The sequence below is a fragment of the Bos indicus genome, chromosome X (genome assembly GCF_029378745.1).
Source record: "Bos indicus isolate NIAB-ARS_2022 breed Sahiwal x Tharparkar chromosome X, NIAB-ARS_B.indTharparkar_mat_pri_1.0, whole genome shotgun sequence".
In the NCBI taxonomy this organism is placed as follows: Eukaryota; Metazoa; Chordata; class Mammalia; order Artiodactyla; family Bovidae; genus Bos; species Bos indicus.
The window spans coordinates 6,753,127-6,769,754 of NC_091789.1; positions in this window are offsets into that span (position 1 = coordinate 6,753,127).

Below are 16,628 nucleotides of genomic sequence, written 5' to 3' on the forward strand. Positions count from 1 at the left end.
ATAAAATATTATTTGCAAAAGCAGATATCTGGGTAGATTTGGGTCACAGGGTGTAGTTTGAAGACATCTTGTCTATTCTATGCAGTCATGATCTTGGCATAATGCCTGCCCTTAATTTTTTTTATTCTAATTGAATGCTCATGGTTTTCAATCTGTCTATCCTTCTCTGCTGCACTCTTGATCTCTCCCTGACCCCTCCCTCTTATCCTCTCTCTGTGTCTTCCTCTCTCTGTCTCGCTTTGTTCCTCCTCCTTTCCTCATCTTCTACCTGTCTTGCTCTCAGCTCTCATGCCCAATCTTTCTCCTATGCTAAAATATGTTATTTATTCACTTGTGCTAGCTCATTTTCTGTCAAAGGTTCTGTCTCCCACCATTTCCTCTTCTTTTTTGCCCTGCATTCTTCATCAAGCATAGTTCAGTACTTTAGTCATTGAATCAGGGGAGCAGTCATCTCACTCAACCATAGTTGAGTATCTCACAATCAGAAACGTCATTCACTTTAAATTATGCAGAGACCCTGGCTCTTTGATTCTTCCTGAGACTGTGATTGGAAGAAGTAAGGAGCAGTATGAGGGTGGGTTGGGGGCAAGGAAGCTTGATTTCTAGAGGGATGCATGTGTACTATCTATATATCTTAGTTTGAGGGTGTTATCATTTGTTCCAGGGTGAGAATGAGAGTTGAAGTGTGCTATGTTGACCACTGCAAGGCCTGGTACAGAATGTTACTCTAGTCTGTTCATTTCTTATCACCAGCTTTATAAAAGGGGCTGGACATATGCCTTCCTTAATCCTGAATCTTAAAAAAATGTCTTCCTCCCACAAGTTAATTAAAATGTGCTTTTATAAGGACTTTGAGTCAGTAGCAACTTAGCAGAAAGCAAGGCTCTAAGGAATTAAGACCAAGGATAGGAAAAAAAACATGATAGGGGAGGAAAATCCAGAGTATAAAGTAATGTCTAGGATGACCTGGTAAAATTATGGGAGGCCTCATGTGGTCAAAGCTCAGAATGAGGACTCTGAGTGCCTAAAGGAATAGAATAAGTCAATAGATCATTCTCTATCACAAAATTGCCTGGGGTAGATTATACAGTGATGTTTTAAATATGAGAAATAAGGAAAAATAGTTGGTATGTATGATTTCAGTTTGAAAACTGATAATCAAGATTAGCTCATCTATAGCCAAGTTGTAGCTAGAATATCTGCTGAATGGCAGAAGGGCAGCTGCAAACCCTCCTATGAAAAGTCCTATTATATACAAGCCTCTATGTCAAGTCTCAAGGCACACAGATAAAAAAAGACTTTCTCAAAAAATTGAATACATAAATAAAGAATTTTTCTCCATAAGGCTTTTGCTGTTTACCTATTTCTCTCCCAACAGATTATTAAACAATATAAGTGCTAAAATATGAATAAATACACTATGTTCCGTGAGCACACTAGAGGAGCCCCTAACTCTCATGTCTAGTCAAATAATACTTCCTCCAATAAGTTACACTTGACATGAGATTTGAACAAAATATGTTCAGATGGAGGAAGTAGCAAGGTGGCAAGGCCTAAGGTTATGGTCTACATTTACTGAGAGGGAGGGATAGCACCTTCATGGGATTGGAAAGTTCAGTTCAGCTGGATAAAGAGACAGCATTGGCCACATTCAGCAGTTAGACATGAGTATGTTGCAGTCGTTGTGTGAGTGGGGAGACCAGAAATGTCAGCAATTGTGGAATAAACATTGGCCCTGATATGCCAAAAAAAGAGAAAAAAAAAATTGAGTCCCATTGCCATCCCAGAAACCTCAAGAAATCCTCCCTGAGACGGACTGCATAGCCAAGTAGCAGCAATGAGTCAGCCTAATTTGGGAATGGATGTCAGTGTGACTTCATTACACCCTTATACTTATAAGGCCTGGGGACATTCAGTTTACATAAGATTGACTTCCAGCCCAGGCATTAGGACATTTGTGGGTTACAAAAAAAAAAAAAAAAAATCCCTCACTACTCCTCTTTCCCTATTTATGATTGAGGGTTAAAAATATAATTAACCACTGAGAAAGAGGAACACCAAGATTGTGCTTCGCTACCAGTTGGGGGAGAAGATCTATTAAGCCCTCCAGCAAGGACAGTCCAGTAGAGAATCTGTATTGATATACAACATGTTCCAGCCTTTGTGATTCCTGGAGCTCATGGCTGATAGCTGATAGTAGCTTCCTCTTGTAGCTTAGGTCCATGTACATATGGAATAAACTGCCATCCATAATTTCAGACAGTCTGATTATTATAGAATTGGTCATCTCACTGTATTCTTCAAATAATAAAGTATACTTAATATTAAAGCTGGATTGAATTTCTTGGTCTTTTTACCTAGTTGCGGTTTTTTTTTTTTTTTTTTTTCATATAGTTGTCCCCGTATGGACTCTACAGACCACTTGTTTCATTTCAATTGGCTTGAGAAACCCAGTTAAGCAACAGATTTTATCACTGTTGCTGCTGTTAGCTTGTTTCTTATTGTAGAACTTCTCAGAGGCTTAAATAGGTCAATATGAATTCTGTATCTACACAAGACATCCGTATTATATATTATCTGTTCCCCCATGTGACCGTGGATCTTCTGTAAGAGTAGAGATTATGTCTGTTGTTCATTGCTACATCTCCATATCCAATGCTTTGCCTGGCACCTATTAGGCCCTTTAAATATTTGTAAAATGAACAACCATATTGAAGGGCTGATGTTCTATGGAACATATTTCTCAGATATATTAAGCAAATATTTCTGTCAAATGTCAGCTAACTAGTTATCATGTTTATATTTTGTATTGACCCTGTAACTCAGAACTGCCATTTTGGTAAAATTTATATTGGTAGCATCTACACAGATGTGAGAAATTGTTAAGATGCAACAATAAGCATGGAGACAACAGCAAAATTTCAGAGACATGTTAGATAGAATCTTACCTAAATGGACTACTTCAGCTAAATACTGACTCTGTAATTATTCTTCTGCTTATGAAACATTTTTCAGTTGTCATGTGGACATAGCTATATAGTCAAAAATACTGTATGATGATTAAAGAATGATTGTTCTCCAAAGTACCCTTGGGATATTGGTTGTTTCAGGTTTTAGGAGCTTCTCAAAAAAAAGAAGAATCTCCTGGAAATAAAGATGTTTTACAAATAAATCATATATGCATTCTGGGTGACAGATGCTGAGTTCAATAACCTTTTGTCACTTTTTATTGGGAGCACCATCTTGCAATGCACAGTATGCTAATATGTCCTCATATGATTACAAGAATCACTGCCAGTCACTGATGTGAACAGACAGTAACTGCTAATCCCAAAGCCCAGTTGTTTAGATGATGAAATGAAAACCCTTAATTAAACCCCATAGCCAATATATAATCACCCATGCACAGGGCATTCCTAATTTTTTTTTTCTATAAGCATGCAATAAGTCCTTGGCATCTGGCCTTCTGTGATTATTCAGTTTAGGAACTCTACCACCATGAGTGAAGTGAGTGAACCCTATTCCTTTTGGCAGATGTGGGTAGAAGAAATGATCCGAATTTTTTTTTTTTCTCTGTTAATCTTTAGCAGGCCTTAGCACCATATAAAATGTTCTGTATGTTCTGCTGGGAAATTAGTGATATTTTTTTCATTTCTGTAAGTATTCAGATCTTCAAATATTTGTGTTTGTTTGTTTCTTTAAGTGATGCAGGCTTAAAAAAAGAAAGAGTAAAATAACAGCAGTAAGAATTGAAAAGACAAGGTTGACATTTGTGCAGAGCTAAGACATTATAGCTGCTTGTGACCTGAATGGTTTCCTGGTCCACAAAGAATACATGGATTTCAGCTAGGCTGCCAATTCTGATTTTCTTTAGCTGCCCCCGACCCCCCCCAAAAAAAAAAAAAAAAAAAAAAAAACTGTGTTTAGCAAGATCCTGGGGCAGTCTTGAAGTAAATGAGAAAGGTTGCCTTGGTTGGTTAACATGCCTGTTGTGGGAAGATAGTGTTGTCTACTGATTCCAAATCTATGATCTTCTAGACATCGCAAGTACTTCGTATGGGATGAGGGTGTATACGCACTGAACCACATATAAATGTGAAACTCTTCTCAGAATTATGGAGCAGTTTATGTCTGCAAAACAACATCAGCCTACTGATTAAGTAAGTGTTATCTCTTTTCCACTCTAGACTTACTGCAGGTAAATGTTCTGTGACAAGACTAATATGTTTCTGTGCATGTGGATAATAAATTATGAGTTATAACTGTGTCTATATGTGGTGTTTGACTCCCAGCCACCACAGGCCTCCTTGAATAGTAGGTTTCAAACATTCTTACCTATGTATTCAAGTAGTTCTGTGGAACCCTGGGATTCTGTGAAGGTGTCTCAAGGGCTACCTCAGGGGCTGATTAGGTATGGTTCCAGGCTCCCCACCCATGCCTGTGCATGTGCTTTGAAACTTAAAAGATAAAGAAGTGAAAAGTTGCCAAGCACATTGTTGTTGTTCTTTTAGCAACAGAAAAATATTTTTAAAAGTAGTTAAGCCACTGATTTACACTCCAGTTTCTTTTCTTATTATGTTTTGTGAATTATACCTCAAAATAGACCTTGGGATTTCTTCAACCTTTTGTGGTATTAATATTCTAGATGTTAATCTCTAAGAAAAGATTGAGCTACCAACTCCCAGATGGTGTGTCAAAACAGATTTCCTATTTGGATAGTCAAATTCATATTTTATATTTTCCTCTGAAGCTCTCCTTCCAAAATTGAGGATGAGCTACCCAATATTGAGAATTAAGGAAATGGTCTTGCTCAGGAAGTTTACTTATTCCCTCAAATATAAAAAGTGTGTTTTTAAGATTTCACTACCCCTGTTTCACCTACTGTAACCAGTACTTTGCTAAAGCTCTCTTGTATGGGTATGGCAGAGCCTATTATTAAATTTTCAATAATTGTACAAGCCAAGTATAAAACACAGTTATTATTTTAAAATATAAATTATGTAAGTTTACAATTTAATAAATTATATTAAAAACAGAGAAAATGAATACTCAAAATTTATAACTTTACAATTATCCTGCAGTATCTATGATCTTGAGGTCATGTATATCTCTTCCATCTGTATGGTGGAAATACTCTATAAGGGTATGCTGTCATGCATCTCTTCCCAACTCATTCAGTGACATCATGTTGATAGCTTGAAAATGAAAATCACTAATGCTGTACAAGGCAGTTATTTCTTTCCTTGATTTGAAATGTTTCTACTTTCCTTTTATACAGATGTATTTTCTTTCTCTCCCATCTCTACTGTGTATTTTCCTCTTTGATCAGATAAATGTTTCTTTGCTAAGGAGTTAAGAGAAAAAAAATCTTTATGTGTTATTTTTTCTTGGAGAGTTTTCTCATAGTAAAAACCATTGTTGAGGTTATGTCTCTCTCCTGACCTTATGGGTATTTTTGATGTGAGTCATTGGTTGCACTGACCCCTCTAGAATAGTTCAGACTGTGAAATGAGTTACACAAATAAATGATTCATACCATAGTGTTAACTAACTAAACTAATCAAATTTCACCTTGGAGCTAAAATCTCACAGTACTTAACCAGCTCACTCCTGATATTTAACCCCGTTTATTCATTTAGGCATTCATCCTAAGGTAATTCATTTCTCAGTGGTAAAAAATTATCTTAAGTTATCAAGACAGCTTCTTGAGAATGTCTACTTATTCACAGAATAGTTTGGGGTAACCAGACTGTTTTTAAGAGGATCTATGCTAATGGATCATATAAAAAGCAAGGGAGTTCCAGAAAAACATCTATTTCTGCTTTATTGACTATGCCAAAGCCTTTGACTGTGTGGACCACAATAAACTGTGGAAAATTCTGAAAGAGATGGGAATACCAGACCACCTGATCTGCCTCTTGAGAAATCTGTATGCAGGTCAGGAAGCAACAGTTAGAATTGGACATAGAACAACAGACTGGTTCCAAATAGGAAAAGGAGTTCGTCAAGGCTGTATACTGTCACCCTGTTTATTTAACTTATATGCAGAGTACATCATGAGAAATGCTGGACTGGAAGAAACACAAACTGGAATCAAGATTGCCGGGAGAAATATCAATAACCTCAGATATGCAGATGACATCACCCTTATGGCAGAAAGTGAAGAGGAACTAAAAAGCCTCTTGATGAAAGTGGAGAGTGAAAAAGTTGGCTTAAAGCTCAACATTCAGAAAACTAAGATCATGGCATCCGGTCCCACCACTTCATGGGAAATAGATGGGGAAACAGTGGAAACAGTGTCAGATTTTATTTTTCTGGGCTCCAAAATCACTGCAGATGGTGACTGCAGCCATGAAATTAAAAGATGCTTACTCCTTGGAAGGAAAGTTATGACCAACCCAGATAGCATATTCAAAAGCAGAGACATTACTTTGCCAACAAAGGTTCGTCTAGTCAGGGCTATGATTTTTCCTGTGGTCATGTATGGGTGTGAGAGTTGGACTGTGAAGAAGGCTGAGCGCCAAAGAATTGATGCTTTTGAACTGTGGTGTTGGAGAAGACTCTTGCGAGTCCCCTGGACTGCAAGGAGATCCAACCAGTCCATTCTGAAGATCAGCCCTGGGATTTCTTTGGAAGGAATGATGCTAAAGCTGAAACTCCAGTACTTTGGCCACGTCATGCGAAGAGTTGACTCATTGGAAAAGACTCTGATGCTGGGAGGTATTGGGGGCAGGAGGAAAAGGGGACGACAGAGGATGAGATGGCTGGATGGCATCACTGACTCGGTGGACGTGAGTCTGAGTGAACTCCGGGAGTTGGTGTTGGACAGGGAGGTCTGGCATGCTGCGATTCAGGGGGTCGAAAAGAGTCGGACACGACTTAGCGACTGATATGATCTGATGCTAATGTGTGGCTTCCCTGGTGTCCCAGATGGTAAAGAATCTGCCTGCAATGAAGGAGACCCAGGTTCAATCCCTAGGTTGGGAAGATACCCTGGAGAAGGGAATGGCTACCCACTCCAGTATGCTTGCCTGGACAATTCCATGGACAGAGGAGCCTGGCAAGCTACTGTCCATGGGGTCACAAAGGGTGAGAAACTACTAAGCAACTTACACTTTCACTTTCCATGGTAATATAGTAAGCTTTAGTATTTCTCCAATACTACACTCGATGTCAGTTGCTTCTAGAAGATATAAGATAAGAAACCAGGGTGAATAGTGCTATTTAGGCATGGACACCATACAGTTCCTAGATTAAGGTTGAGTCTAGTAGTCAAGTTTGCTGAAAGAAATAGTACTAAGAGAATGTGTAGGGCCATGATTGTTCCAATATCACAAATTAATCATGGTTCACAAGGACTGTCTAAGACCTCCTTCAGATCTGGATACAGCAAAATATGTTTTGCTTTAGTAGAATGTTATCAGTTTCTTTCTTATAGCTTTCTAGCTTGGTGAATACTTATAAAACTATCATTTAAAAGTGGCATTTCCATACATATTCAATGGAAATAATGCCATTGTACCTTTAGAAAATCATTTCTTTTTTTCTGTTTACAATCAACATTTTCTGCATCCTTTGAGTCTTTGTTTAGAAGGGATATAGTGTTCATAGTTGTTGCTATGATAACTTGCCAAGTAACCTTTTATAATTTAGTGGAAACATTAATAAATCAAGATGTGAGAAGAATAATACTGAAAGGTCTCCAGAATGATATGACGTCATTACTTTGGTAAGTGGCTGATAACTCATTTTTTAGCTTTTTCTGTTTTATTGTCATTGTTGAGACAGCCATCAGTTGTTTTTCCATTGTTTTGGAGTTTTCTAATGCCACACTAAATAGTGTAGATCTGCAAAGAGAACAATGAACAGCTGATTTCCTAACAAGTTTCATTCAAATTTGAATTGGAAATATTGCTTCTGAAACTTCCTGTCATAAATATAGCCACATCAGTCCTTAAAAGCTTATTCCATGTGTATCTAGGGTCCTCCTTCTCCTTGGGTTAGTCACAATTAGCATTCTGTGACTGTATTTTATGGACTTGAGCAAGATATGTGCACAGCAAAGCAATTAATTAGCTAAATTAGTGAATATCATACAAAACCAATATAAAGACATGTGCAACTTCTCTAACGCTTGATAGTGGGAGAAATGCAGTATGAAAAAGCCTTACTACATGCAGCTTATAACCTCACACAGAGTCCAGAGGAAACAAAAATTGTCCTCTAGATTTTGATTTTACCATTCAACTCATAATGAGTTTCTAGGTGTAGGAGAGTTCAAGGAGTGTTTTCTAAAGTCACTTCTAAACACTGATCAAATTTCCATGATATTCTCCATGAATGTATTAACTTAATTCAGCTGCCTCCCCCGAAACAATCCCTGTGACTGAAATAATTGCTTTTGGCCAATTAGGTCTCACCCATGAAATCCTCCTAAATTAAATGCTACCTAGAGTACCTGGCTGCTATGCAATTGGGCAAGGACTAAAAAGGGGTTGGAGAGGCAACGAAGTATGTGCTATAAACTGTACCACAACACAGCCTTAGCCTTAGCACTTAATAAGTGTTAAATAGAAAATGTAATGCCTAACAAGTCGGGCATCATCATTTTTCATGACATTGATTACATTATTTATTATTTATTTTTAACATTCTTCATTCCCCAAAAGAATTCATATATGCCATATAGTATTATTAAAAAAGAAAACATGTACTTTTTAAAATGATCTATGGTAAAGAATGTTCTGGGGGAAGCCTGCTGCCATGTTATGAGGAGTTTCAAAAAACCTATGGGAGACCTACAAGGTGAGGAATTGAGGCCTTCCAACAACTTTGTTTATGAACTTGGAAACCAAGCCTCCTTCTCCAGATGACTGCATGCCCAGTTGCAGCTTAATTACAGCCTCATGAGTAACTCTGATGAAAGAAATCAAAGAAGACACAGATGAAAAGGAACCCCGTGTTTATGGGTTATAAGAATTAATATTGTTAAAATATCCATACTACCCAAAGCCATATATAAATCTGAAGCAATCTATATAAAATTCCAAAGGCATTACTTCACAGAGATAGAAAAAACAATTCTAAAATTTGTATGGAACCACACAAGACCCCAAACAGCCAAAGCAGTCCTGAAAAAGAACAATGCTGAAGACATCACACTTCCTGATTTCAAACTAGACTATAAAACAATAGTAATATAAACAGTATGAAAGTGAAACTGTAAGTCTTAGTCACTCAATCATGTTTGACTCTTTGTGACCCCATGGACTGTAATACACCAGGCCCCTTTGTCCGTGGAATTCTCCAGGCAGGAATACTGGAGTGGGCTGCCATTTCCTTCTCCAGGGGATCTTCCCAACCCAGGGACTGAACCCAGATCTCCTGCATTGCAGGCAGAATCTTTACCGACAGAGCCAGGGAAGACAGTATGGTAGTGGCATAAAAATAGATGTATAGATCACTAAAACAGAAGCAAGAACCAAAAAATAACCCTCCCACCCCACATATGTAAGATCAACTAATATTTGACAGGGAAGCCAAGAGCACTCAATTGGGAAAGGATAGTTTCTTCAATAAATAGTGTTGGAAAAACTAGATAACCACATGCAGAAAAATGAAACTGGATCCCTATCTTATACCACTCACAAAACCTAACTCAAAATGAATTAAACTTACAATAAGCCCTGAAATCATAAAAGCCCAGAAGAAAATATGGGGGAAAAGCTCCTTGACTTTGGTCTCGGTAATGCCTTTTTTTTTTTTTTGGCAAGGGGGTGGGGGGTTGGGTTAGCATTCCCTAGAGGCTCAGACAGTAAAGAGCTTGCCTGCAATGTGGGAGACCCTCGGTTGATCCCTTGGTTGGGAAGATCCCCTGGAGAAGGAAATGGCAACCCATTCCAGTATTCTTGCCTGGAAAATCCCATGGATGGAGGAGTCTGGCAGGCTACAGTTCATGGGTTGCAAAGAGTCGGACATGACTGAGCGACTAACAACAACAAAGCTTTTTTAGATATGATTCCAAAAACTGTAACCAACAAAGGCAAAAATAAGTTAAGTGGAACTACATCAAACTTATAAACCTTCTGCATGGAAAAATGAAAAACAAAATGAGAAGGTATTCTACACAGTGGAAGAAAATAACTGGAAACCATTATATATCTGATAGATCAGATCAGATCAGTCGCTCAGTCGTGTCTGACTCTTTGCAACCCCATAAATCACAGCACGCCAGGCCTCCCTGTCCATCACCAACTCCCAGAGTTCACTCAGACTCACGTCCATCGAGTCATCGATGCCATCCAGCCATCTCATCCTCTGTCGTCCCCTTCTCCTCTTGCCCCCAATCCCTCCCAGCATCAGAGTCTTTTCCAATGAGTCAACACTTCGCATGAGGTGGCCAAAGTACTGGAGTTTCAGCTTTAGCATCATACCTCCCAAAGAAATCCCAGGGCTGATCTCCTTCAGAATGGACTGGTTGGATCTCCTTGCAGTCCAAGGGACTCTCAAGAGTCTTCTCCAACACCACAGTTCAAAAGCGTCAATTCTTCACCACTCAGCCTTCTTCACAGTCCAACTCTCACATCCATACATGACCACAGGAAAAACCATAGCCTTGACTAGATGAACCTTTGTTGGCAAAGTAATGTCTCTGCTTTTGAACATGCTATCTAGTTTGGTCAGAACTTTCCTTCCAAGGAGTAAGTGTCTTTTAATTTCATGGTTGCAATCACCATCTGCACTTCAGTCATGTCCAACTCTGTGCAACCCCATAGATTGCAGCCCACCAGGCTCCGCCGTCCCTGGGATTCTCCAGGCAAGAACACTGGAGTGGGTCGCCATTTCCTTCTCCAATGCGTGAAAGTGAGGTCGCTCAGTCATGTCTGACTCTTAGCAACCCCATGGACTGCAGCCTACCAGGGCCTTCTGTCCATGGGATTTTCCAGGCAAGAGTATTGGAGTGGGTTTCCATTGCCTTCTCTGGAGACTGAAGCCTACTCAGGAGGAAAAGAATGACAAGAAGTAGGGTTAAATAAAAAGGTGAAACTGGGCAGATTAGTAAACATCATCAGGAAGACAATTGAATTTATTCATGTTTGACAATCAGCCAGTGCAGTGCTTTGAATAGAGGAGAGGCATGATCTGATTTATACTGTAAGAGAGGTTCTTGTGCTATTCTGTTGAGAATAGGTTTTAGGTATAAGGACAAGGATGAGAGCAAGGAGACCAATTAGAAGACTACTGTGTTAATTCCAGCAAGAGATGATAGTGGTTTGGTATAATGGTCTGAATGTTTGTGCCCATCCAAAACTCATATGGTGAAACTTCACCTCCCAATATGATGGTAATAGGAAATGAGGCCTTTGGGAATTAATTAGGATTGGATGAGGTCACTAGCAGAGAAGGCAATGGCACCCAACTCCATTACTCCTGCCTGGAAAATCCCATAGACTGAGGAGCCTGGAAGGGTGCAGTCCATGGGGTCACTAAGGGTCGGACACGACTGAGAACTTCACTTTCACTTTTCCCTTTCATGCATTGGAGAAGGAAATGGCAACCCACTCCAGTGTTGTTGCCTGGAGAATCCCAGGGATGGCAGAGCCTGGTGGGCTGCCTGCTATGGGGTCACACAGAGTCGGACACGACTGAAGTGACTTAGCAGCAGCAGAGGTCATGAGGTGGCTCGTGGGAGCCATGAATGGGATAATTCAGTTCTTTTCAGTCACTCAGTCTTGTCTGACTCTTTGCGACCTCATGATCAGCAGCATGCCAGGCCTCCCTGTCCATAACCAACTCCCGGAGTCTACCCAAACCCATGTCCACTGAGTCAGTGATGCCATCCAACCATCTCATCTCCATTGTCACTTTCTCCTCCTGTCCTCAATCTTTCCCAGCATCAGGGTTTTTTCAAATGAGTCAGCTCTTTGCATCAGGTGGCCAAAGTATTGGAGTTTCAGCCTCAACATCAGTCCTTCCAATGAACACCCAGGACTGATCTGCTTTAGGATGGACTGGTTGGATATCCTTGCAGTCCAAGGGACTCTCAAGAGAATGGGATAAATGCCCTTTTAAAAATCATAAGAGACTACTATCAGCAACTGTATGCCAACAAAATGGACAATTTGGAAGAAATGGGCAAATTCTTAGAAAAGTACAACTTTCCAAAACTGAACCAGGAAGAAACAGAAAATCTTAACAGACCCATCACAAGCACAGAAATTGAAACTGTAATCAGAAATCTTCCAATAAACAAAAGCCCAGGACCAGATGGCTTCACAACTGAATTCTACCAAAAATTTAGAGAAGAGCTAACACCTATCCTACTCAAACTCTTCCAGAAAATTGCAGAGGAAGGTGAATTTCCAAACTAATTCTATGAGGCCACCATCACCCTAATACCAAAACCTGACAAAGATGCCACAAAAAGGAAAACTACAGGCCAATATCACTGATGAACACAGATGCAAAAATCCTTAACAAAATTATAGCAAACATAATCCAGTAACATATTAAAAAGATCATACATCATGACCAAGTGGGCTTTATCCCAGGGATGTAAGGATTCTTCAATATCCACAAATCAATCAATGTAATATACCACATTAACAAACTGAAAAATAAAAACCATATGATTATCTCAATAGATGCAGAGAAAGCCTTTGACAAAATTCAACATCCATTTATGATAAAAAAAACCCTCCAGAAAGCAGGAATAGAAGGAACATAATAAAAGCTATATATGAGAAACCCTCAGCAAACATTATCCTCAATGGTGAAAAATTGAAAGCATTTCCCCTAAAGTCAGGAACAAGACAAGGGTGCCCACTTTCACCACTATTATTCAACACAGTTTTGGAAGTTTTGGCCACAGCAATCATAGCAGAAAAAGAAATAAAAGGAATCCAAATTGGAAAAGAATAAGTAAAACTCTCACTGTTTGCAGATGACATGATCCTCTACATAGAAAACTCTAAAGACTACACCAGAAAATTACTAGAGCTAATCAATGACTATAGTAAAGTTGCAGGATATAAAATTAACACACAGAAATCCCTTGCATTCCTATACACTAGCAATGAGAAAACAGAAAGAGAAATTAAGGAAACAATTCCATTCACCATTGCAATGAAAAGAATAAAATACTTAGGAATATATATACCTAAAGAAACAAAAGACCTATATATATAAAACTATAAAACACTGAAAGAAATCAAAGAGGACACAAATAGATGGAGAAATATACTGTGTTCATGGATCGGAAGAATCAATATAGTGAAAATGAGTATACTACCCAAAGCAATCTATAGATTCAATGCAATCCTTATCAAGCTACAAACAGTATTTTTCAGAGAACTAGAACAAATAATTTTACAATTTGTATGGAAATACAAAAAACCTCGAATAGCCAAAGCAATCTTGAGAAAGAAGAATGGAACTGGAGAAATCAACCTACCTGACTTCAGGCTCTACTACAAAGCCACAGTCATAAAGACAGTATGGTACTGGCACAAAGACAGAAATATTGATCAATGGAACAAAATAGAAAGCCCAGAGATAAATCCATGCACCTGTGGACACCTTATCTTTGATGAAGGAGGCAAGAATATACAATGGAAAAAGACAATCTCTTTAACAAGTAGTGCTGGGAAAACTGGTCAACCACTTGTAAAAGAATTAAACTAGAAAACTTACTAACACCATACACAAAAATAAACTCAAAATGGGTTAAAGATCTGAAGGTAAGACCAGAAACTATAAAACTCCTAGAGGAAAACATAGGCAAAACACTCTCCGACATAAACCATAGCAGGATCCTCTATGAACCCATCACCCAGAATATTGGAAATAAAAGCAAAAATAAACAAATGGGACCTAATTAAAATTAAAAGCTTTTCCACAACAAAGGAAACTATAAGCAAGGTGAAAAGACACCCTTCAGAATGGGAGAAAATAATAGCAAATGAAGCAATGGACAAAGAATTAATCTCAAAACTATACAAGCAACCCCTGCAGTTCAATTCCAGAAAAATAAACGACTCAATCAAAAAGTGAGCCAAAGAACGAAACAGACATTTCTCCAAAGAAGAAATATAGATGGCTAACAGATATATGAAAAGATGCTCAACATCACTCTTTATCAGAGAAAAGCAAATCAAAACCACAATGAGGTACCATTTCACGCCAGTCAGAATGGCTGCTATCCAAAAGTCTACAAGCAATAAATGCTGGAGAGGGTGTGGAGAAAAGGGAACTCTCTTACACTGTTGGTGGGAATGCAAACTAATACAGCCACTATGGAGAACAGTGTGGAGATTCCTTAAGAAACTGGAAATAGAACTGCCATACAACCAGCAATCCCACTGCTTGGCATATAGACTGAGGAAACCAGAATTGAAAGAGACACGTGTACCCCAGTGTTCATTGCAGCACTGTTTATAATAGCCAGGGCATGGAAGCAACCTAGATGTCCATCAGCAGACGAATGGATAAGAAAGCTGTGGTACATATACACAATGGAATATTACTCAGCCATTAAAAAGAATACATTTGTATCAGTTCTAATAAGGTGGATGAAACTGAAGTCTATTATACAGAGTGAAGTAAGCCAGAAAGAAAAACACCAATACAGTATACTAACGCATATATATGGAATTTAGAAAGATGGTAACAATAATCCTGTATGTGAGACAGCAAAAGAGACCCAGATGTATAGAACAGTCTTTTGGACTCTGTGGGAGAGGGCGAGGGCGGGATGATATGGGAAAATGACATTGAAACATGTAAATTATCACATGTGAAATGAATCACCAGTCCAGGTTCAATGTGTGATACAGGGTGGACGGGGCTGGTGCAAGGGGATTACCCAGAGGAATGGGATGGGGAGGGAGGTGGGAGGGGGGTTCAGTGTGGGGAACACATGTATACCCATGGTGTATTCATGTCAATGTATGGCAAAACCAATACAATATTGTAAAGTAAAATAAATAAATAAAACTGAGATTTTAAAAAAAGAAATAAAAATTTCAAGAGTCCTCACTCCCCTCCTCTGCTCTCAGCCATATGAGGATACAATGAGAAGTCGGCTGACTGTAATGTAACAGAGTCCTACCAGAATTTCAGAGTTTAAGCCTCTAGTACTGTGAGAAATTAATTTGTTGTTTATATGAAGTGCATGCTAGAAGAAGCCAATATAGCCATGAAGGGAATTTAAAAGGTGATTCTGTGAAGAGTTCAGAAAGAAAAGGAGGAGAGTAATAAGGAAAGCTTCCATCTCCTTAGAGAATATGTAATTATGAACAGAATGTTGGTAGAAATATGGATGATAAAAGCTATTATGATGAGTTCTCAGATGGAAATGAGAAACATGTTATTGGAAACTAGAGAAAAGCTGATCCTTGTTATAAAGTGACAAAGAACTTGGCTGCATTGTCTTCATGTTTTAGGGTTTTATAGAAGGTAGAACTTGTGAGCAATGAAATTGGATATTTAATTGATAAGACTTCTGAGAAAAGTGTTGAAGATATGGCTTTCTCCTTTTGAATGCTTATAGTAAAATGTGAAAAGAGAAAAATGACTTAAAGATGGGATTGTTAAGCATAAAGCATCTAGAACATAAAGGTTTTGAAAATTATCTGTCTACCCCTGTTGCAAAAAAAAAAAAAAATGGGGAAACATTTTTGTATGAGAACACTAAGGAGGGGACCAAATGACCCTTTGACAATATTAGTAGGGATGTTAGCCATGGTCTTACCATCCCAGTAAGAAAACTGCCAGTTTGAAGTGAAGTGGGAGAAGATGGGAAGAAGTGAAGTAGGAGAAGAAGGAAGAAAGTCTGTTGGACTTGCTGAATTTTCTTTGGATTGGCCAAAAAGTTCATTCAGGTTTTTAATAAGATGTTATAGAAAAACCAGAATGAACTTCTTGGTCAACCTAGTATAAGACAGGAGCACTTGGCTACAAAAGTAGGCTATTCTTTAAGACAAGAAAAGAATGAGTCTGAAGGTGATTCGGAGATCACCAGGGCTGCCATCTCAGTTTGAAAAGGTGGGACTATCGCCTTGCTTTTAACAGACTAGGGGATTTCTGCCTAAAGCCTTGAGAGTGAGGTAATCCCACAGAGCCCTGGAGGATAACCCCTGCCTGGCAAAGTTTGGGGGCAGGACTGCCATCCCTGTGGCCTGGGGGTCATCTCAGTGGTCATCCCAGTGGCCTGGAGGAGTCCACATAGGTGAACTACTGCTCCAGTGGCCTGGAGGGCAGAGTATGGAGCCAAAGAGTATTATCTTTGTACCTTAAGATTTCATGAAGTTTGCCTAGCGAGGATTTGAACTTCCTAGAGACTAGTCACCTTTCTTCTTTCCTGTTTCTCCGTTTGAAATGGGAATGTTTAGTCAATGCCTGTCTCACTATCATACTTTGGTTTCAGTTCAGTTCAGTCACTCAGTCGTGTCCAGCTCTTTGTGACCACATTGACAGACGCACTCCAGGCTTCCCTGTCCATCCCCAACTCCCGGAGCCTACTCAAACTCATGTCCATCAAATTCGTGATGCCATATAACCATCTCATCCTCTGTCATCCCCTTCTCCACCTAGCTTCAATCTTTCCCAGCATCAGGGTCTTTTCCAAT